The following is a 24,679-nucleotide window of genomic DNA, read 5'->3' on the forward strand; positions in this document are numbered from 1 at the left end:
ATAAAGTGAGATATGATGGATCAAACTATTTAATTGTATAAAGATGATTCTTATAATAAGAATCATGTAGTATTTGATCAAAATCAATCGTATTTCTCAGCATTTTGAGGATACTTGTGCTTAGGTATATCATAATTTAAAATTTTAATTTATGTAAAAGTAATAAATATTATAAAATATATATAGCAAAACTTTTTTTTAAAGATTTTATTTATTTATTTGACACAGAGAGAGAGACAGCGAGAGAGGGAACACAAGCAGGGGGAGTGGGAGAGGGAGAAGCAGGCTACCCGCTGAGCAGGGAGCCTGATGCGGGGCTTGATCCCAGGACTCCAGAATCTGGACCTGAGCCAAAAGCAGATGCTTATCGACTGAGCCACCCAGGTGCCCCTGTAGGAAAACTTCTAAATGCTATGTGCTAAAAAGGCAGAAGGTATTTTTTATAATTAGATTTTATGTGATTTTTATTTGCGTTATTTACTTTTTGCTTATTTTTATTATTTTAAATTTAAAATCATAATCTCCCCTTAGAATTTTCTTTCTTTTTTTAAAGATTTTATTTATTTATTTGACAGAGAGAGACACAGCGAGGGAGGGAACACAAGCAGGGGGGTGGGAGAGGGAGAAGCAGGCTTCCCGCCAAGCAAGGAGCCTGATGCGGGGCTGGATCCCAGGACCCTGGGGTTAATGACCTGATCTGAAGGCAGATGATTAGTGACTGAGCCACCCAGGAACCCTTCCCCTTAGAATTTTCTAACTAGAAAAAATTAATTATAGAAACACTTCAAAATGTTAGACATACAAAAGGTTAAACTCAATGTTGGTTTGTGTATTTCTGAAGTTCAAAATTAAAAACAATGGTCCTTCAAGTCATTGGGGAAATTCAGATGTGCTGAACTAGGGAATTACAAATTAAAAGAAGAAAAAGTGTTTTGCTTAGCAATAAATAAATAAATAAATAAATCATCAAAGCAATTGTATGCCATTTTCTTATGAATTTGGCAATATTCACAAGTGCTATTCAATGTATTTTGGAGTGATTTTTCTTCTATCATAAACAGTGTATAATTTTGTTCTCTAGGTTTCTCTTTATTTTTGTATTAGAATAAAATAATTTTACATCATTGTAATGACAAATGTATTACAAAAAGCCATAATATCTTTCATAGTTATTTCATTATTGGCTTGTTCAGGATATCTTAAACTATGTTTTCATTTCACATTGATATCATGTGCTTTGATTCCATTTTTCTTCAACCTCATATTCTACAAATAATTCTGTGAATGTTTCGATCAAAACCAGTATATTTGTAGGAGAAAGCAAAGTATTTCTCTCCTAGTATCTCCTCCAAACAACTCAGTTTCCTTATGAATTAGTTGTTCCAAAATTTATAAGATAAAATTCAATGGAAAATGATCTTTTAAAGCTGTTATTACACAACCCTTAGAATATTGTTGACTGTGGAAATCATGCACAATTTTATAATAGTGATAATAATTGAGATTACTATATTGTTTATTATTGCTACATAATTTATAAAATATTGAGTCACTACCTCATTTAATTTAAATAATGAGCATATGAGGTATTCTCCCTAATTATGTAGTCAAGAAAGCAAGTTTAGACTGAATAAATGACTGTGGTAGCAATGCAGAAATAGAAGGGGTTGAGTCAGGACTCAGATCCAAGAAATTTCTAGTTGAATCCTTTTTTTTTTTTTTTAAATGCTAGAATCCTTCCAAAATATTTGCTTAAAAAAACAAAAACACTTATTTTTATTCACACCTACTATTGTTTTTGACTGGTAATGGGCCATTGGTTGTCATATTTCATTTTGCAAGAAATGAAGAGAATGGTGTTAAGAAAGGGATCATACTCTCACACAGTGCTTGTGTCATACCACATCATTCATAGCTTCTAACAACCCCTGAGATGAGGCAATATCCTCTCTGAACAAATAAAGTCCCTTCAAGTGAGGTAGTTTTTGAAAGTCATTGTATTGGAAAATAAAAAAGCAAGGATTCGAACCCAAGCCTAAACACCCGGATATGTGTGCTTCCTTTAAAGAACTGCTCTGCATATCAGGCTTGACCACAAGGCTCTGTACTTTGAGTTCCACAGTAATTATTTATTTTCCCATTAGTCTCAGGAATTATCTCAAAATCTACAGCCTAGTATCATGCTAATTAAGGTAATTGTATATTTTACTTTTTATATTATGTTCATAGATTATCATGTCACACAAGTTGTGTTGACTTAATACATTTATTGAAAGATTTTTATTCTCCTTCAAGTTTCTGGCCCATGGGTAACTCTTAGTAAGTCAATAGTCAATAGTTAAAAGAAGCATACATCTAAATTCTGACTACACTAAATCTGTATGGGCAGGTGTTCAAAATCTTTTTTTTTTTAAGATTTTATTTTTATTTATTTGACAGAGAGAGAGACAGCAACAGAGGGAACACAGGCAGGGGCAGAGGGAGAGGGAGAAGCAGGCTCTCTGCCGAGCAGGGAGCCCGATGCCAGGCTCGACCCCAGGACCCCGGGATGATGACCCGAGCGAAAGGCAGATGCCCAAAGACTGAGCCACCCAGGTGCCCCAAAATCTTGAATAAATCTAGGGTACACATTCTCTTCCATCATTATTTTTTAAAAATGTTTTAAATATTTGGGACATTTAGTGATTTAAGCAGTTATCATTTCCATTCTCTAATTTTCTTTTTTTTTTTTTAATTGGAAGAACTCAATTTGGTTCAGATACTAAAAGTGTAACTTCTAAATAGCATGTTCTTTTAAAAGAAAGTACAGATTTTATAAAACATTCAGTTGTATGATAGCACAAATGGGAAACGTCTCTGATCAAAATTAATTCAGTTGCATAACAGCCAATTTGTAACCAGGACAATAAATAACTGCTGACACTAAGTTTGGATGGAACATAATTTATTAGATAAAAACTAGAGGCCATGATGCATGTAAGGCAGCTCTTTGCAGTGCTGAATTTGGTTGCAAAATAATTTAACTAGGACTTTTGAAGCAATTAATTCATTAAAGGCTGCCATTTTTCAGCCAAAACAAGACATTCCTCTTCCCTTCAAATAAGAAGCAGACTATGTCCAACCTATTAAATTCTCCAAGTATTTTACAGTTTATAGTTTAAAAATTTAGTGAGACAAATACAAACTAATCATGTCAAACACATTCTTACATAGATATTTAAAACTTAAATTAGGCACAAATATATAAGATGGGCAACTATCTCTACAGAGACCACAGCTAACAAAGAAAAACTTGATAATCTAGAGGTTTTGGTAAATGTGTCCTTCTGGATGGCTCAATTTTAGAAAAGTGAAGTGTATAAAATAAAAGATATCCTTATTTCAATTTAATGTATATGTATTTCTTCATCATAGAAGCAATCATAGAATTTGCTATATTAGTCATCTCTTAATGATGAATATCTATAGTGTTATCAGTTATTATATTTTTGGGGATGTCCAGTTGCAAAATGCAGACTATGTATGTAGGTCTCAAAGATTATAGCATTATTTTAGTATCTTCTAAAATTGAGTTTTAAAATATAATAATTGCAACTAAATTTCCTGTCACATGCTTTCTTATAAAATTGAATAATAATAGTAATAATAAATAAACTATTAAGTATAAGTCTAGTCCTTATATGATATTTACTTTGAATTATAAAAATAAATTACTTAGAGAAATTAAAATAAGATCAATTATTTCTAAACTTTTGTCTTTCAAGAGATATTTTCTTCTTGCTATAGATATTAACAAGTACATATTGATTCAGTTATTGATCTAAGTGGTAGAATACAACTGTGAATTACACAGGCCAGGGCTCTCTTGTTATGGAACTTCTAACTAGAAAAAGAAATACACAGATTAAGTACAGGGTTAAACTAAACATTTGCATATTGGTGGTAAATGCTATGAAGGGAATAAAGAGGAAGACATGGTAGTGACCTAAGTGGTTAGAAGAGTGAAGTTATTTTTGAATGAGTGATCAAGCTGATGCATCTGAGAGGTGATAACTGAAGTGAAATTCAAGAGAGGAAATTAGTTAACTCTCACAAAAACAAGAGAAAATAATTCATGTGGAGAAAAGAGTAATTCCAAAGATTCAGAAGAGAGAAATAACTTGTGGGATCAAGGGTAATAAAGGAAACCAGTGTGGCTAGAGGGAAATGAACAAGGGGATCAGTGGTGGAAATAGAAATAGGATCTTCTTCTTCTTCTTCTTCTTCTTCTTCTTCTTCTTCTTCTTCTTCTTCTTCTTCTTCTTCTTCTTCTTTTTAAGATTATATTTTTTATTTATCTGACAGAGAGAGAGAGAGTACAAACAGGGGGAATGGGAGAGGGAGAAGCAGGCTCCCTGCTGAGCTGGGAGCCCAACACGGGCTCCATCCCAGGACCCCAGGATCATGATCTGAGTCGAAGGCAGATGCTGAACCAACTGAGCCACCCAGGCACTTCAGCACTGATTTCTTCTTCAGGTTAACTGTGAAAGAGAATGTGAATGCCAAGATTCCTCCACTTTTGGGAAGAACTGATGCCATACTAAAAGATCCCACTTCGGTTATATAAAGATCATACTTATGCACGCACACTTCCAGCAGTGTATACTCTACCCGATGACAATTGTCTCAAGCTCTGAAATACATGACCCTAGACATAATTAGATGCTATATAATTTGCATCTTTTAATGTAGCATAATAAGATGCAATAAAATTTATTTTAATATCATAATATGATTAAAATAACTGCATAAGGACTATGCCACATATCTACCTCCTCCAAAAGTTATTCAAACAGTAAAATGTCGAGTTCTGAACAACATACAGGATGGTATTTTAAATAAGGTAGATTTCATTGAGGACAAGAAGTTGCAAAAGTGTTCATTGTATCAGTGTAGTAGATTTGTTATTTCATTTAACATATGGTATAAAAAATTATCTTACTAAAGTTAAGAATGCGTATTTACAAAGTACTAAAAACAGTGAAAGCAAAAGATATGTTGATGGTATTTTTGTAACTATGTATTTGCTTTCCTTTTTTTAAACAAAATTCACATTTTATTTAGGTTGAAATAAACTATACAAAATTGATTTTATTCACCAAAAATAACAGCAATACTTTCTGTATTATTCTTAGATAAGCCACAAAACACTTATTTTTGTGTTTTCCCAGTTTTGTTTATAAGGCAAGACGAGTCATGGAAAAAGACAGAGGAAAACAGACAAATCAGTTGTCAGTATCCGTGGCCTCTGATCCTGTCCTGACCATGAATAGAGGTGTTCAACATATACCTGCGAAAAAGCTTATGAAGATGTAGGCTCAACAAAGGAATGTAAACAGCAACAACCTAATGTGGAGTAACAATGGCAGGTGCTCCCATTCAAAGTTTTTTTGTGTGTGTGTGATTTCTTTCTTTTTTTAATTTTATTTTAAATTTTATTTATTTATTTTTATTTTTTTAAATTAACATATAATGTATTATTTGTTGCAGGGGTACAGGTCTGTGATTCATCACACAATTCACATGACTCACCATAGCACATGCCCTTTAACTGTGACTTGTTCCTTTAAATTCATTTGATAAAGACAAAATCTCTACTGCAATCCTTGCTTGGCAAGGTCACATGTTTGTCTGTCTGGTAACTTCCTTAATGGTCCATTACAGATTTTTTTTAAGACTATACTTTCAGGGATCATTTCTATAGTTTGTAACTCTATATTTTCAAATAACATAATGTTTTATTCCATGAGACCTATATCAGTTATTAATGAATGGAGTTGTATATAAAACAAAATTTAAGATGAAGTTGCTTAAGCAAAATATGCAGTCCAAAATAATGTAGTTCAGGATTAGAATAATAGTTCCAGTGCTATTATGTCTTTCCCAATAAAATAAAACTAAACAGATAGTAATTGATATCATTCAAAAAGAACAGGTCACACGATTTCTTAATAGAATATTTTGAAATGACCCTTGTATTCATAAAATATTTCAAAATATTATATTAACAAATTAATCCCAGAAAGTATGGGAAAACAAACAAAAGTGGCCCATTTCGTCATGACGCAGCATAATTCATACTTAAAACTTCTTGTTATTGAGACATAATTGACATCATTTTTAAAACTTTTTACATCTACCAGTTCAATATAAAATGTGCCAAAATAGACTATTGTCCCTTATTAAGTTATATAAAAATACACCTATTAGCCAGACCATTTATGATTTTTTAAAATTTCTGTTAATAGAACTTCCAAATATTTGTTAAAATCTATGCACTTCTCTCAATTTTCTTTGTGAAAAGCACACAAACTGTAAAATACACGTGCTATTTACAATACAAATATATCATAATTCAGCACCATACAAAAGCAGTGCTGCTGTTCTCTTGACTATAGTGAGGAGATGTAAGATTTCCTTTTTGTTAGAATGTGGTATATATTAAGTAGCTTGCAGAATTAAACAATAAGAAAAATTACTTTAAGAACCAATTGTTATTGCAGAACAGGAAAAAGAAAATATAAGCAAACATTAAGGTTCTGAATAGAGATACACTGCTATTATTTGGAAAAGTCTGTTTGAAAGACTACGTACACCTTCCAATGGCACCAAATCTCCCATTTCAGAGCTTCGGTGTTAGGAAGACTCATAAAATGATGGAAATCAAAATGGTTGAGGTAATTTTTGTGTGTGTGTGTGTGTGTGTGTGTGTGTGTGCAAAATGGTGGTTTATTAAAGCCCTGGGACAGGATCCATGGGCAGAAATAGCTGCTGCACCTGGATCTTGAGGAGCGGGGATCGGTCGAGGTAATTTTAAGCAGAAAAGTGTTCTTGACTTTTTATCTACTTGTAACATATGGTTTTGAGAACATAGAAACTACTCGCCAGGTATGTTTCCTTTCTCAGCATTGAATTAATATATAAATATTTCATTCCTTAACTATTTCTCTTTCATTTGAATTAACTGAATGTACATCTTAAACTCATTTGTTATTTTATTTTAATGATATTCTATCAGTACTTATTTTTCTTCCTCTCCTGAGATATTTTCACTACCCTGCACCTTCCCAGAGAATATCAAGTCAATGCTTTGAGGATATGCCCTTTTGTCTTACAGAGTTGGGTCTCTTCTTTCATCTTAGAATTCCTTCATCTACCATAAAAATGGAGTGAAAAGACTGTACTCTCATTTTAAATACAAAACTATTACTACCCTTTAGGAACTGCTGCCTCCCTTATTTCTTGATCCTTTTAGGTATACTTATGATAGGTTTCTTAACATTTTTTCTTTTTCTTTTTTCAGCTTCCTTTATAATTGAAGGTGGTGGTGAGCACTTTTGTGTATTTCCTGTCTACAGAATCCTTCTTTTTTTTTTTTTTTTTAAAGATTTTATTTATTTTTTTGACAGAGAGAGACATAGCGAGAGCAGGAACACAAGCAGGGGGAGTGGGAGAGGGAGAAGCAGGCTTCCGCAGAGCAGGGAGCCCGATGCGGGACTCGATCCCAGGACCCTGGGACCATGACCTGAGCCGAAGGCAGACGCTTAACGACTGAGCCACCCAGGCGCCCCCAGAATCCTTCTTATCTGAAAGTAAAAATTGTCTTTTTCTTGTGCTGAAGAAATTGTTTGCCTCTGCCACATTTAAAAGAGCAGCGATGATAATTTTGGTTTAAAGGTACTGACGGTTGTGAAATTTAAGTGAAATTTCATAATATTCTTTTATTCTGCCTCTTTTTCTGTACGGCAAAAAAATTAAAATCTCTTCTATACTTTATACCACTCTGAGTTCTTTACTGTTTTTCCTTCTTGGTTTATTTTCTCCCATTTCTTAAATTTTAGGGGGCCAAATACAAACATATAATGAAGTATACCTAGTGTACAGGGTAGTGAGAATAACACCATGTTGAATGAAAACCGCCCCCATTGGTTAAACGTTTACCTGCATCTAAATATTTACTTGATGGAATATATTTAAGTAGGTATTTCTTCATTTAACCTTCATATACGTGCATACAAGGTAATTTTAAATTATGTAATAAAATTGTTTTCACATATATACAATATATATGCTTTTCAATAGTTTATACATTAAACAGAATTTTTGTTACCTTTCTCATAAAATAGTTACAGTATGGTTTTCAATTGATTCTCTGTTACCACTTTTTCTTTGGTTTGTATATGAGATTACTATTTTTCTTTGGTTTGTATAAAAAGAAGTTAAATTAATTTACCATTTTATATTTTCTCATTTTTCTTATTATAAATTGTCCCAATATATTTATACACATTTAAACTAAATTCTAAAACCTATAAATCATTTCTTCTAACAATACAATCCTTTATAAGAGGACTTCATCAAGGTTGATTTTTTACTTTCTAAGCTCTGGGACCAAAGTCAGATTTGCTTGAACAATGTTCATGCAGTACCCACACCATCTAGTCACTGGGCTAGATGCTCTGATATACTTACTTTTGCTTAGTAATATTTAGTAGATATGTTTTTCTCTTTAAACAACTTATTTAAGTAACTGCATATTATTAAATAAAAACTATTCTTGTTTTTTACAGTAACATTATTAGAAACCCTTTAAAAATAAGTTTAATTACATATGAAACAATTTTAAGACAATTCTATTATATAATTTAACTTTTTGGTTGGGTTTCCAAAATGTCCCTTTACTATAATATTTTATTTTCTAAGTTATTGACGGGAAAGGGACAAAGAAAGAACCGCATGACTTTTTACATTGGCTTTAGTTTCGTCTAGAACTTCCAAACTAGATATGGTTGATTCATTAACTTACTAAATAGTATCTATGAAGTATCATTTTGGGCAGTTACTTAAAGTCCCTGTGCACTATATCCTTAATCTATGAAATGGGGAAAACTATAATAACTCCCACATTCAGCTGAAGTGCAGATTAACTGAGCTAATCACATTGTAGGAACTCAGTAAGTGGTAATTATTACAAATTTTTTTTATCAGAATAAATATTTCAAACTTAGAAAACTTAAATTATCTAATTAAGAAATTATCTTAATTTCTCTAATTAAATTATCTTTAATTAAGATAAATGCCTGGCATGCATTAAGTAGCCAGTTTAAATCGCTTATCTATTAGTGGAAGTAGTACTAGTATTGATTTCACAGCATTGGAATTACTTTGTGTGGAGTCAACACGAAATGGAAGGGTAAGAAGTTAAGAAAGACTGTAGGTTCAGGTAGTGTTTTGTTCTCAGCCTCATCCTATGAGAACTCTGGAACATAGATTGAACTGGAGAGTTTATCCTGATGCCTCCCCTCCCCCCACCGCCCCCACCAGGGAAGCTTAGTCTTAGTTGCCTGAATCTGCCATTAGCTAGCAGCCATCCTGCCAAGAAAAAGGAAGAATCGGTAGAAGATAAAATGTCCAGGCAACTCAGGGCAGGTGGCTTGACTTACCCAAGAGCAAGCCTTCTAAGAAGGTGGTAGCTATTAGAGGCGACACCCATAATGATTGGGAGTAGAGCTCACTTAACTGGTAAATGAAGGCCAGAGGAGCTGGGCTAGGCGCTAAGAGAATCTACTCTGGGAACTTTTTTGGCTCTCTCTCCCACAAGTTTCTGATAATCTCAATGTGAAGTGTTGGTCTTCTTACTTTATTTTAATTACTATGCCATTAATTAGCAGTGCCAAGTATATTGTATTTTCTCAATATGTTGAGTTGAAGAAAATAAGAGCAAGACATATATATAAATGCCATCACCAGTTAATGAGATAAATAAAGGAAGATAAGAGATTGTGTTCAAAAGCTTAGGGCAGAAATTCTTGTTTTGTAATTCAAGAAGACATGGATGGTCTTCAGAAAAATATGTGTGACTTCCGGGAATTATATAAATGTGTGTTTCTACATATAAGTGCATATTTTTCTAGAAATAGAACTATATTCTAAAATGGTTTTGTAACATAAAATCTTGGAGAATCCCTGATGTAGAGTTTGAAAATGGTTATGGTTATGTTATCACGGCACCAACCATGGTGAAGTCCTGGACCTTCCACCTGGCTTAATGGTGATTTAATATTTGTCTACAAGAGTGAGGGGATAAAACTGAACTAATGGCAAAATAACTTGATTGGAAAACTTTTAATACCTCATTTTAACTGCTTGTTCCTAAACTTGTAATTAATCAGCACTATAATACAGTAGTTCTGAATTTAAAGTGTGATTTTTCCTGGTTGCAGATCTCTTATTCCTGATTTCAGCATTACTCTTTGTGCTGAGGTCTCGGGTCTCACAGTCTTTGGCTGTGCAGGTACCCAGGAGGTTGTAGCTGGAAAGCAGAAGGATCAGACTGGAAAACAGAGAGGCAAACCACCGTTATTTAAATTTTGCTCTAGGGCGCCTGGGTGGCTCAGTTGGTTAAGCGACTGCCTTCGGCTCAGGTCATGATCCTGGAGTCCCTGGATCGAGGCCCTCATCGGGCTCCCTGCTCAGTGGGGGGTCTGCTTCTCCCTCTGACCCTAACCCCTCTCATGTGCTCTCTCATTCTCTCTCTCTCATATAAATAAATAAAATCTTTAAAAAAAAAAAAATTGCTCTATTTATTTCTAAAGTTACCAGTCATTTCTAATTGTAATTCATTTAGAATTCATTCATGAAGATGTTTTTCCAGTTGAACAGGCAGTGTAGAATAGAGTATAGAATAGTATAGTGCAGTATGGTAAGGAGTAAAGAGGAAATCTCTGTGCAGCTGCTTTATCTGCACAATGGTGAACAACAGTCATTCCTCTCATAGGCTTCTTATAAAGTTTAAAGGAGTTAACTCTAAAGTGATTCAACAGCGCCTAGCACACAGGAGTACTAAATAATTCTTAGCCATTTATCATATACAGATTCTCGATGAGTGCTATTGTGATGATCCTATTTAAAGAAGAATAATTTAATGAAAACAGCAGATTGAAGATGGAAGATTATCTAAACTAACCCCTTTAATTTGTGGAATTGCTTACAAAAACCTTGAGGCACGAGGGGGATATTGTGGATGTTGTAATCTGCATTTATCTACTCAGAGTGAAGTATGCCTTTCTGAAAGATGTTCATTAGCATCATCGTCCCCATTTGATTATCAGCAACAGGAATTAACAGTTGCCTAAATAGTAGCATGAATCACTGGAGCTGTCCATCATTATTAATGATAATATAATTCATTATAAATAGTGATTTTGATTTGGATACTAATTATAAAGGTGCTTGGTCATCTTCCAATAATTAGAGTTAAATATTCTGAAAATTAAACAATTGTGTTCTTCAAATGATATCTGAATTATTTGATGGTAATTGTATTTATCATTTGTTAAAGGCAATCAAGTGCTTTTCTAATATAATTTAGATTTAGACTGGGTTCATTCACTCAGAATATTTAGAATATTACAAAAAGTAAAAATAAAAAAGAAGGAAAACATATAACTCAGCAAGAAAACTGGCTTAATCTAAAAAAAGAAACCATATATATTTTTAAAGATTTTATTTATTTATTTGAGAAAGAGAGGGAGAGCATGAGTAGTGGGGGTGGTGGCAGGCAAGAGGCAGAGGGAGAAGGAGAAGCAGACTCCCCCTGAGCAGGGAGCCAATCTGGGGCTCACGGGGCTCAATCCCAAGACCCTGAGATCATGACCTGAGCCAAAGGCAGACGCTTAATCGACTGAGCCACCCAGGAGCTGCAGGAAAACCATATTTTTTAGCCTTAATAAAAAATAAAGAAGATGAAAGTTTTTAGAGGAATATAGACTTTATGACCTCAGAATTGACTTAAGAGAAGACTGTTTATGGATAGAGTCAGGGATGATCATTTTATTTTCATTAAATCAGTTGAGTCTAAAAAATACACATTGTTTTTGATTACTACTGTATAATGTGTAATGTAATTAAAATGTGAAAATCTACTTAACTATAGAGATAATTTCAGTCTTCATAATTTTATTTGTTTTAATATTATTCTTTCTGATAAAAGGATAAGCACTTCTATCTAGAATTTTAAAACCAGGAAGTACCTTTATGTTCCAATTTTTCCAAATATTTGAATATATTTTTTTGAGCTTGCCTTCTCATGATGGTAAATTGTTATGTTCTGAAATTTATTGTTATTAGCTTTTGATCTATATATATTTATAAACATAGAGCCCTATATACCTTTTTTTAATAAATTAAAGGTCCTTTGTAAAAATTCATACTTGCCACTTTTCTTGCTATTATTATTCTGTACTAATCTCAGAGAACATCAGCTCTCTCCTGGATTTTTGACGGGGGCGACCCAGATGAGATGGGTTATTTGGGAAGCAACCCTTCCCTTAGGAATTCATTACAATGGCATATCAAGACAGATGTACAGCCGCTTATTTCCTCCAGGGCTTCTGAGTTGTATTACTCTTAAGGGCACCATTCACATTGTACTCTGGAATTGTACTCCGAGAAAGCATTCACATAGAATGCAATCAAAATGATGCTCACCAAGGTTGTAGAAGTACAGTTGATCTAACTTTATTTATTCTCATCATAATTCCTATATATCAACTCATATATAATAATGCTATGGTTTTTCTAATTATCGTGCTGTAAAGACCATGTAAAATATACAATGTAGTCATGATTAGTATCCCAAGGAATTCATTAAAAACAAATTTATACCTGGGTTTATACTACACTTACACTTAAATCTGAATCTACGTTTTACAAGTCCTAGAATATTCTAAAGCAAAAAGATACATTTTTCTTTTATTGCCATTATTATCTTACATTTATATAAATATGATCATTTGCATTTCATATTACAAATATGTTTATTAAAACAATTATTTTTTAAAGATTTTTAAAAATTATTTACTTATTTGAGAGAGAGAGAGAGCACGAGGTGGGGAGGGTCAGAGGGAGAAGCAGATGCCCCGCTGAGCAGGGAGCCCAATGCAGGACTCGATCTGGGGATTCCAGGATCATGACCTGAGCCAAAGGCAGTCGCCTAACCAACTGAGCCACCCAGGTGCCCCAAAACAATTATTTTTAAATCAACCAGTTTATCTCCCTTGTATATGTTCTACAAAAAAAAAAAACCCCAAAAAACAAACAAACAAACAAACAAAAAAACCTCTTCAGTTTTAAATTGCACTAAGAAAGAAGAAGAATCTTGAATTCTGTTATAACACACATAGCAATTAACAGCAGAGCATTGGATACAGTCTTTTCAGTGTAATAGAGCCAGGATGTCCCTTTCTAAAAAGTAAAGTATTACCAGCCACAGCTTGACTTGGGGATTGGCAGACATTTCAGTGAGGCCTGGCAGAATACAGTACGTGTCTGAAAGGCCTATACCCTAGACGCCAAGATGGTTACAATTGCCCTTGTACCCAACCTGGGAAAATGGAAGTGGAAGGGAAATCTTGAGATGGCAGGAACAGCCAGAAGAGGGAGTCAGAACTTTGAACTGACTAAACCTTTGCTAAATGAGTCTCCAAATCAGAGTACTGAGTTAAAGCTCAGGCTTAACCTGTAGTAAGCAGACATGAGAGCCCAAAGCAAGAAGAGATCAGCAACAGACAACAAGAAATGTAGGTTTTATCGGACATACAATTTATAGTGCACATCTAATTCAGATCATTCTGTATATGTACTAGTTCACAGAAGATTGTGCAGCTTCATGGCAGACCTAACTAACCACGGACATTTGGTACACAGATATTTTTAAACAGATGCAACATGACGTGTACTGCTCTTATCACTGAGGATAAACTGAATAAAAATCGGTATCATTCCTGCCCTTACGAAAATTGCACCTTAGTGTGTGAAGACATATTAATAAAAGAATCACGATAATAAATTCAAAATTAAAACAGATAATTTTCTTATAAAAATTGGGGGAGGGAACAAAGAACTATCAAGTTTTTTTAAATTTTTTTTTATGAACATATAATGTATTATTTGTTTCAGAGGTACAGGTCTGTGATTCATCAGTCTTGCACAATTCACAGTGCTCACCATAGCACATACCCTCCCCAATGTCTATCACCCAGCCACCCCATCCCTACCACCCCCTCCAATCCAGCAACCCTCAGTTTGTTTCCTGAGATTAAGAATTCCTCATATCAGTGAGGTCATATGATACATGTCTTTCTCTGATTGACTTATTTCGCTCAGCATAAAACCCTCCAGTTTCATCCACGTCGTTGCAAATGAGAAGATTTAGTTTTTTTGTTTTTTTTTTTTTTTTTTGATGGTGGGGAAATCGGAGGGGGAGACAAACCATGAGACACTATGGACTCTGAGAAACAAACTGAGGGTTCTAGAGGGGAGGGGAGGGATGGGTTAGCCTGGTGATGGGTATTAAAGAGGGCACGTACTGAATGGAGCACTGGGTGTTATACAAAAACAATGAATCATGGATCACTACATCAAAAACTAATGATGTATTGTATGTAACTAACATAACAAAATAAAATAAAATTTAAAAAAGTAATTGCTATTCTATTATTTTTTATTGTTTTTTTGTTGTTATTTTTATTACTGAAAGAATATTCATTAGTATATATTTTTTTTAATATTTTATTTATTTATTTGACAGACAGAGAGGCAGCGAGAGAGGGAACACAAGCAAGGGGAGTGTGAGAGGGAGAAGCAGGCTTCCCGCGGAGCAGGGAGCCCTATGCGGGGCTCGATCCCAGGAGCCTGAGATCATGACCTGAGCCGAAGGCAGACGCTTAACGACTGAGCCACCCAGGCGCCCCTCATTAGTATATTTTTTAATGAACATATAATGTATTATTTGTTTCAGAGGTACAGGTCTGTGATTCATCAGTCTTACACAATTAACAGCACTCACCATAGCACATACCCTCCCCAGTGTCTATCACCCAGCCGGGTCCTCCCACCCCCACCACTCCAGCAACCCCCAATTTGTTTCCTGAGATTAAAAGTCTCTTATGGTTTGTCTCCCTCTCGGGTAGAACTATAAAGTTTTTAACAAAAGGGCATGCCTTGAACTTGGAAGGAGATGCTGGAGTAGATAGAAAATACTCTGACCTGTGACTTGTGTGACCTGAGCCCTGATGGGTGGCATGGAGTTAATTCATGTGGTTTGGAGGGAAGAAGAATCTACTCTTTGCTTTCTTACCTGGTAGAAAATTTAGAAAATCCGAAAGAGGGGGAAAAGGTTTCCAAATTTCTTGTTTGTATCCTTTGATTATTAAAAATCCGCTTTTCTTCTTTAACATTACCTTCTTGAGAAATACGTGTCTGTAATCTAGCTTGAATTGGGGAAAAGAAGGATGAAAAAAGAAAAATTAAAACTTTTGACCTTCAAAATACAATCTTAAGAAAAGTAAAAAGGCGAGACACAAACTGGTAAAATTCGTTGTTGAAACATAAATCTCCAAAAGACTTGTATGCAAAATAAATTCTAAAAAAATCTTAAAATTAATTTTGAAAGGGCTCACTTGTTAAATGGGTAAACATTTTACAATATTCACCAAAAGATTTATAAATGGCAAATAGCTATTTTAAAGATGCTCAAAATTATTTATGGGTAGTCTGGAATATACGCTCCATATCTAGCTTAATGTTTTTTTTTTTTCTTTTGTTTGTTAAAAAACAATTAAATATGACATTGTGGGAAATGGAAGGAAAGTCTTTAGGGTACTAAAAGGAGAATGATTATTTCACTCTTTCTTAGTTATAAAAGCCACACATGATGTTTGATTTCATTAACTTGGGTAGTTACAGAGTAGAGGCCAGGGAGTAGTCTGTCCACTTAGTATCTGAATGAACCCTAGTCAAAGTGCACCTTGCTTATTGGTCGGCCCCCATGACTTGATGGTAGTGTGCTATTTTGATCATCCTTACAGAAGGAAGTTGTATATATACTAAGTGCAAGACTTTTGGCTGATCTTGATAAGAACAGGAAGACCTTGTGGAAAAATTCTCAACTTTCTAATATATCCGAGCACATTAAGAGTTACTAGATAGACTGGAAGGAATATAAAATAAGAAATGATTCTAATAAGCTGTTGGGGGGGTCTAAAGCTGAGTTGACATGCAAGTAAATGAAGAAATGTGAATCTGAAATGAGGAGAAGGACAGATTTTGCTGGGAGAAGCTAGTGAACCTCTCTTCTTCCAAGAAGAGAATTTGGACATTCTAGAGAAGATGAAACATTCCTTCATCTCAAATAGGAACAAGAAGCTGTGGGGGATCAAAGCTGAGTTAAAGTAAAAGAAGTTAAGAATTTACACCAAAACTATGGTAATAAGGCTGAAAAATTTAGTAATAAGACTGAAAAATAAATGGTAGATAGATGAAAGTTGATAGATAGATAGATAGATGATAAAGCTTTACACCAGGAAGCAATGTCCCATGGGAGTTACAAGGTTGTGTGAATATTACTCCAAAAATGAGAAGCAAAACATTCTGGAGTAGAGATGCATCATGAAGTCTGGTTGCCATGCCAGTACATTATAACTGGCTGCATATTTGAATAGGTAGTCTATTTAGACAGAAGGGGTACCTATGACTATGGTTAAATGTATTTTCCATTATGCAAATAGATTTTCTTCTTCGTCATTTTATCTCTAGTGACTAATACAAAATCACCATTCAGGGCGCCTGGGTGGCTTAGTTGTTAAGCGTCTACCTTTGGCTCAGGTTATGATCCCAGGGTCCTGGGATCGAGCCCCGCATAGGGCTCTCTGCTCCGCAGGAAGCCTGCTTCTCCCACTCCCACTCCCCCTGCTTGTGTTCCCTCTCTTGTTGTCTCTCTCTGTCAAAAACTAAATAAAATATTTTAAAAAATCACCATTCATTATGATTGGCTTTCTTGCAGTATTTTCTACATTAAAAAAAAATCCATTTAGTTACCCTTTCATGCATTTAATCAACAACGTTTGGTATATGATGTCCATTAACATTAGATTTAATACAAGATTAACTAAAAATGACCAAAACCATTCTAGAGTGATGTAGATACAATTTCTGAAAAACACAACAAGGTTTTACATAACATATTATATAATAAAGTATGGCAAAGTTCTGGTATTTATTTTAATTATTCTTTAAAAAGAAATAATATTCTTTTTATATATGGCTAGAAAAGATGAATTTTTCTCAGCAGTGCATTTTTTTAATCAAGTTATTTATTCATGTGAACTTCGGTTGCTCTGCCCCTACGTGAACCACACAATCTAGATTAGAAAGGTTAGTTGTATTGCATCTTTTTTAATAACTTGCTGAGAATTCCTAGTATCTTCACCTACAATTGTATCTAGGTTTCTAATGAAATTACTAAATTCTCACCAATCCTATTTCCTTAGTTCTAGATAAACCTTTTTTTTTTTTTTTTTTTTGCAAAAGTAGTGTCATGTAATGGTAAAGACCACAGACTCTCGAGCTGGGTGCCTCATTTTAAAACTGGACTTCTCCTTTTACTAGCTCTGTGACCTTGGTAAGTTCTTTATAACTACATTTATTCATCTGTATAAGGTTGATAGTAAAAGGACCTATCTTATAGATCGCTTTGATTCTTATATGGGTTACTCAGTGTGAAACACGAAAGTGCCTGGCATATATTAAATTCTATGCAATGCTAACTACATTTATTATTACAACCACTGTACTAACATTACCACTACTATACATATAAGTGTCATTCTTGATCTTTCAACGAACATTCTGCAAAACTTTAGCTGTGTAATATCCTTTAAAATAATTTTTTTCCGTGCTACTTAATGATCTGTCATATGTGTCATTTCTAATGACTAATAGAAAGTGCTGGTAAGGATACATAGTCAATTTTAAATTTCTGGTTGCATGATTATAATTTACAAATTATCCAGCATTGAATAGAAGACGCTAGTACTGCAGTAACTACTGTTTCATTGGGTAAAATGTGTTGCTATTCTTATATATATTCTTATATAATCTAGAATGAATTTATAACCACTAAAACTGGCAGTTTCTCATTCTGCTTTTATTTTTTTAAGGGCAATTATTTATTTATTAGCTTTTGGACACAACTTCACAAGAAGAACAAATCAAGCACGTACCTGGATTCCCAAGTATCTTTAAATCTTTCCATTCCCAATCTCCCTTGCCCTCAAGTTCTGGAAGGAAGTGTATGCATACAATACAAACCTAACAAATGAACTCTATTGCTGGCTGGGGCTTCCATGTCAAATTCTGATATCAGATTCTGTTGGGTTTGTGGAGACCACAAGGGGAGTCTCTGTCATCTAAATTAGGCAGAACTAAGTGGCTTAGAATCCAATCAACTGAAGGTTGTCTTTTTCCCTATATCTACTCCAAGCTCAAATAAAATTTTAGCTCTTAAATGGTGGAAGCCAAAGGAAGCCAAGGAAACCATAGTAACCCATAAGAAAGGAGAACAGAAACCGGAAAGACAGAACAAAAGAGTGTTTGCTTAATGACCAGAGCACAGCAAGTTGGAGCAGTGAGAGGGTGCTACAGTATTGAATTGAAAAATAAAAGCTCTGCAGTTGGACTCTTCAGATTCAAACACACAGAATATATGACTTTGTGTAGGTTACCTAACCATTTTCAGACTTGGCTTTTTTACTTATGAAACTGGAATAATTAAAGCAGCTACCTCATTGGGTTTATGTAGGTTTATAGACATTTTAAGTTAATATAAGGGATGTCACAATGCAGCTTCCTACCACCTAAAAATGCTTAATAACTATATTAGCCATTATTAATTTGGTGTCCAGATCTCTCTCATGATCTACGGAAATAACAGTAATGGAAAAACAGCGATATGACTTGTGTTCTCAGAGGATTCTGTTCTTGTTCATTTTAACCTCTGTAAAGCTCATGAAGGGAAGACACAGACAGAAGGCCCCGAAGGTGGAGAGAGATGCTGGTAAACTAGAACACTCATTCATTTTCGCACCAAAGATTTCTTGAGTGTCTCCACTATTTAGGTGTTGGAATTCAGTCAGGAAAATAAACAAAAAATCCTGCCTTTGTGGAGCATAGATTCTAGTGCAATGTAAATAAAATATCAAATAATTAAAATATAATGGCTGCTAGGTGGTAGGAGAGTTAAGAGAAAGATAAAGCAAAGAAAATAAACAATATGTCAGGCAAAGTATGCCATATTCAGCAGAGTAGCTGGGGCAGTCCTCCCTGAAAGATAGCATTTGAAGAACTTGGGAAGTGAAGTGGGGCATAAATGGGGCCAGATCACAGAAGGCCTAGAAGACTGTCAGAAAAACTTTGGCTTTATCCTTAATATTATGAGATAAATTACTGAGAGAATTAGAGGTTCAGTATGCTCTGACACATGTTTTAAAAAGGTCATCCTGGGGCTCCTGGGTGGTTCAGTCAGGTAAGCATCTGACTTCGGCTCAGGTCATGATCTCAGGGTCCTGGGATCGAACTATGAAGAATAGTTTGGCTGGGGTAAAGGGAACAGAAAGGAGACATGCTGGGTAAATATTGCAGCAATCTTGGTGAGAAACAATGTTGACTCAGACCACGGTTGTGTCAGTAAAAAATCATGTGTAGGTGGGAGCATTATGGATATATGTTTTAGAAATCTACCAGGTAGGTTTTCTGAGAGATTAAAGAGGAATCAGGAAGGACCTCTTTAAGGATAGGTTTGCCATTTATTGAATTGGGGAAGCCTGAGCAAAGAGCAGGATGGTCAGGGAGGGGTGTGTGGGATGGGCAATGATAAGGAGGATAAGGATAAGAAATACAGACATCAGAATACTTACCCCAGGAGGAAACATGCTTTGTGTACTTTCCCTTCCCAAGTTGTATAAACTTCAGAACGGATGGCCAGGTTTTGGTTTTGAACCACAGAATTAAAATTTTAGCTTGAAAGCTTTGATGCAGCTTTAAAAAGGAAAAGTAGAACTTTGTAATTTGAAAGTCTCAAGAGAGCAATCATGCCCCTAGCTCTATAGTCTTGTCACTTAATTGATCTTTAATTTATCTAGTCATTAATTCAAGAAATAATTTTGGAGTGCCTTCTTTGTTCGAGGGAGTGTGAAAAAAATTTACATATGTGATAAACAAAACAACTATGGTCCCTACCCTTATTTGAGTTTACACAGCTCACTGGGGATATGTATATGCATATGTGTTTCTGTGTAAATCATTAAACGATTCTAGGTCAAGGAATTTTGCCATCTTATTGTGTTAAGATGCATCAGTATGTCAGCAGGTTAAATGTTCAGAAGCAGTCATTATTATAAGTGATTAGCTATGTGGATGTGTACAATGGGGAATCTTAAAAATAGATTTTGAAAGTATAGCAGAAAAATGATTTTTCACGGAAAGTGAGGGACAGAATGTTGCATTTACAAGCTTGCCTTATAGCATTCATCATTAATCTAAAGATTTATGAACACTTCAAAGGTCCAACCACCAAATAGTAGCTTAGGACCACTTAAAGATGAGCTAACATAAACGATATTCACAAGATAGCAATAATTTGTTTAAAAAATGATTTATTGGAATTTAAAGATAAAAAAAAAACCCTCAATTCAGGAAGCAGTGTTATTTATGTTTTTTTTTTTTTAATAGTTATAGGCTCAGTGTAGTTAGAAATATATTTACTAATAAACAGTTTTTAAAGTAATGGCATAAGTAGTTGAAACAGCATTCATAACAGAACAAGCTAGAACAAAATGAATGGTCTATCTGTATTAAATTTTGTGTTATTGTGTGTGACATTTTATTTATAGTTTTATTTTAGAGACATCCTTATGTGAATATTTTAAAAGCAGTTAAGTAATACTGAGGATATAAAAATAGTCTACATTTATACATGTAAATATACATTTAGAAATATGTATTTATACATATATACATATAAGTAAATATGTACGTGTATGTACTCTATAAATTATCAAGAAAAAACTAGTAGATTTTTGGGGCGCCTGGGTGGCTCAGTCGTTAAGCATCTGCCTTCGGCTCAGATCATGATCCCAGGGTCCTGGGATCGAGCCCCGCATTGGGCTCCCTGCTCTGCGGGAAGCCTGCTTCTCCTTCTCCCACTCCCCCTGCTTGTGTTCCCTCTCTCGCTGTGTCTCTCTCTGTCAAATAAATAAATAAAATCTTTTTTTTTTTAAAGATTTTATTTATTTCTTTGAGAGAGAGAGAATGAGAGAGAGCACATGAGAGGGGGGAGGGTCAGAGGGAGAAGCAGACTCCCTGCCGAGCAGGGAGCCGGACACGGGACTCGATCCCGGGACTCCAGGATCATGACCTGAGCCGAAGGCAGTCGCTTAACCAACTGAGCCACCCAGGCGCGCCTAAATAAAATCTTTAAAAAAAAAAACAAAAAAAAACCTAGTAGATTTTTTACTTAAACTTGATTTTATGCTAATAATTTAAACAAATTCACTGATTATGTTAGGGCATAACTTTTCTATATTGTCTGACTTTCTTCTTTAAGTCATTTGGAAAATTTAAAATCTCCATATCAATATTTTTTAGAGGTTGTGTTAAAATAATATGTGTGTATAACTATATATATAACAGTATAAATGTAGCTATATTTATTTTGCTCAGGCCTACCTCACAGAGATGTTGTATTTGAATTTTCATAAACCACTGCCAGATTTATACACCCCTCCTTTTTCTGTGTCCATTTACTATAAGAATAATGTACTTTGTGAAGTAGAAATTTTCTTGGTTACCCCACCTAGGAATCCCTCCTTATTCGAGAATATTTAGTAAATGACCTACATTATGCAGTGAGTCTTGGAACTGGTGGGAGTTATAAATCACCCTGCACCATTGAAGGTTAAAGACAAGATAATCACTTTTTTAGCCTCTTTTACACCAGTACATGAGCATCTGAAATTAAGCAGATGAATTTGACCCAACCTTTGAAGTGGGAGGCAGTGATGAAAAATCTAAGTGGTCATGGAGAATTGCTTTTGGTGTCAGCCATGCAACGGCATCCGGTTTACAGGAGCAGAATGGCAATGATACTGGTCATATCCATACCAGTAATATGCATGCAGCACTTTATGGTATGTCTGGTTTTCATTTGCCTGTGAGGTAGATTTTCCAAATATAACCACAAAATATCTCCATCTTATTTGCTTCTAGGATGTGACTTAGATATTCTGCCATCAGTGAGGACACCTGGCTTGGCTATAACCAATAGAATGGGGTGGAAGGAGGCTGTGTGATTTCTGAGGCCAGGTCATAGTGATGCTGCTTTCTGCCTGATCCATTGGGATTCTAACTCTTGAAGCATTCAGCCACCACATAAGCAGGCCAAACATTCAGAGGCCACCAAGCTGTAAGGAAGCCGAATTAGCTAACATGGAAAGACCACGTGAAGCTATACACAGAATGACTCGAGACTGCTTTGAAAGAAAAGGATGCCTGGCTAGCTACTCCAGCTTCCCCCTCCTCAAGTTTCAACCACCGCCTGATTGTAACTATGTGAGAGTCACTGAGCCAGAATGGCTGAGTTGTACCTGGATTCCTGACCCACAGAAACTGTGAGATAAAATAAAATTATTGTTGTTATTTTAAGCCACTATGTTTTGGAGTACTTTGTTATTCAGAGATGGGTAAAAGAATGGCTTTCAACTAAGCAAAACAAACAAACAAACAAATTTCAAAGAATTGCTTAATTGGAAGTACGAATTAAAAAAAAAAAAAATTCTCTCACATGCTACCTCATTCCTGACCTTATCATGCTCTAGTCTGGGATGGAACTGCATGTGAGGAGTCTTCGGGGTTCCTTGTTACTCCTATCTGATGCTGATACTGCACACCCTAAAATAGGTGTAGTTCTAACCTATTACACTTCTGAACTGTTCCTCTTCCTTTGCTAATCCCTGATGTTGAAACTCAGATGATTCTCATGGGAGGAGAGGCATTTTTATTTCACTTACCAGGATCCCCAACTTGTCTCTCTCAGTATCTTAAACTTTTCTTTACTTACCAGAGAATTATTTCCAGTTTCCCTTGGAGCCTATATCTTTCTTTCGACTCCTACCTTTTCTATGGCACACTGAGTATTATGAGCATGTTACATCTGATGAATTTCAAATACAGTGTTTCGGTAAAGGAAGACAGGATTTTTCTCAACTGGATGCTTTCCCTTGCAAAAGTAGCTGCCTTTGTCTCACTGAGCAAACCTACTTCTTAAAACCGAGGAATTGGGCTTATGGTCCAGGATAAAGTAAGACTGTTAGTATTCATGGAGTCCCATATTGTGTTTGTTTGTCCTCATGTGAGCTCCCAAGGTCCCACTAGCTTTTCTTGTCTGTAATATTTTCTAGACCATCCCAAAGCACATTTTCTTTCTACACATATGTTCCTTCACGTTTTGCTACCCACCTCTACAGGGTGCCATCATCTGTATGCTACCCACCTGTAGGAGAAGAGCCCTGTTTAACCTTGGATGTTTTACTGAGATAGATAAGACTTTATCTTGTAACTAACAGTATGCTTTCCCATTATTTAAAAAAGTGTTTGGATACCTTTGTTTTTCTCAATAGAGGCAGATGTGTCAGAAACTGGAACTTAATTTTAAATACCTGATAGCTTAGCTTGAGCTAATAAGAGAAATGTATGCTACAATATAGAAAGAATCTTCATAACATAACAAATAGATGGCAATCTTCAGGGGTAGGCAGTAAGGGAGATGAAGGAAATGTGAAGGATCAGTCTCCATGTGAGTCTGTACATGAAAATAGAACAACTCGTTGCCTGTGATGTAGCCCGGAGTAGGTCAGGAGGCCCTTGGGGACACAATAGCCAAAAACTGAACTGAATCCATTCTGCCTTCTCAACTCTGCAGCTCCACAACCACCAGTCAGAGCTCTACAAAAGATGATAGTAATCTTCAGATCAAAAGCATCTCCTATGGAACCCATCACCGAGAGAAACAAAGCTACTCTGTTCATGGAGGTGGCGGAGTGCGCAGGATCTCTCATGCAGCTAAATGTCATTTGAAACCCAGTGAGAACGAGGTTCAGTCTTTGTATTAGGCTTAGAAATATATTACTAGCGGTCTCCATTAAAGAGCAAAAGAGAAAACAGCTGTTCATCTCCATCTTAAATTCAATATTATTTTTATTTTTTACACTCTGGAGGTTATGTCAAAATTTTTCAGATATTTTTTATGTCTCTATGAAAACTCTTTTCAATTGGTTTCTTTCCTTGTTTTATATAGTTACATTTACTTTATAGAAAAATGTGCTATAAATCAGTGTTTTTATGAACAATACAGATATGATGCCTAGTTTTGACCCAATGGTTGAGACTCCTGAGGACAAAATTAAAAGAAAGTTACAATCAGTTGAATACTGTATTAAGCCCAGATATAGGATGTTGGAAGCACCAAATTAAACCCAAATATTTTCCCATCATATCCCTCATGGAAATAAAAAAAAAGCTTACTGTCAGTAAGATTTGAATACATTGAAATCTAGATGTTTTTGTATTTAGGAAAATCATGTAACACAGAGAATTTTAATAGCACAAACATGAAAATAGGATTTCCTTTCAAAATTAATCAGTTTAAAAGAAGTGGCACAAATGGTTTTAAAAAGTAATCGACTTAAGAAAAGATAGATCTGGGGTGCCTGGGTGGCTCAGTTGGTTGGGCGACTGCCTTCAGCTC

At 35.0% G+C, this 24,679-nt stretch overlaps 1 pseudogene; it reads left to right on the forward strand.

The window, feature by feature from the left end:
* The first annotated feature begins 5,712 nt into the window (after window positions 1-5,712).
* Window positions 5,713-5,815, forward strand: LOC118544208 (small nucleolar RNA U3; annotated as a pseudogene).
* Window positions 5,816-24,679: the final 18,864 nt, after the last annotated feature.

This window comes from Halichoerus grypus, chromosome 3, assembly GCF_964656455.1.
Source record: "Halichoerus grypus chromosome 3, mHalGry1.hap1.1, whole genome shotgun sequence".
NCBI lineage: Eukaryota > Metazoa > Chordata > Mammalia > Carnivora > Phocidae > Halichoerus > Halichoerus grypus.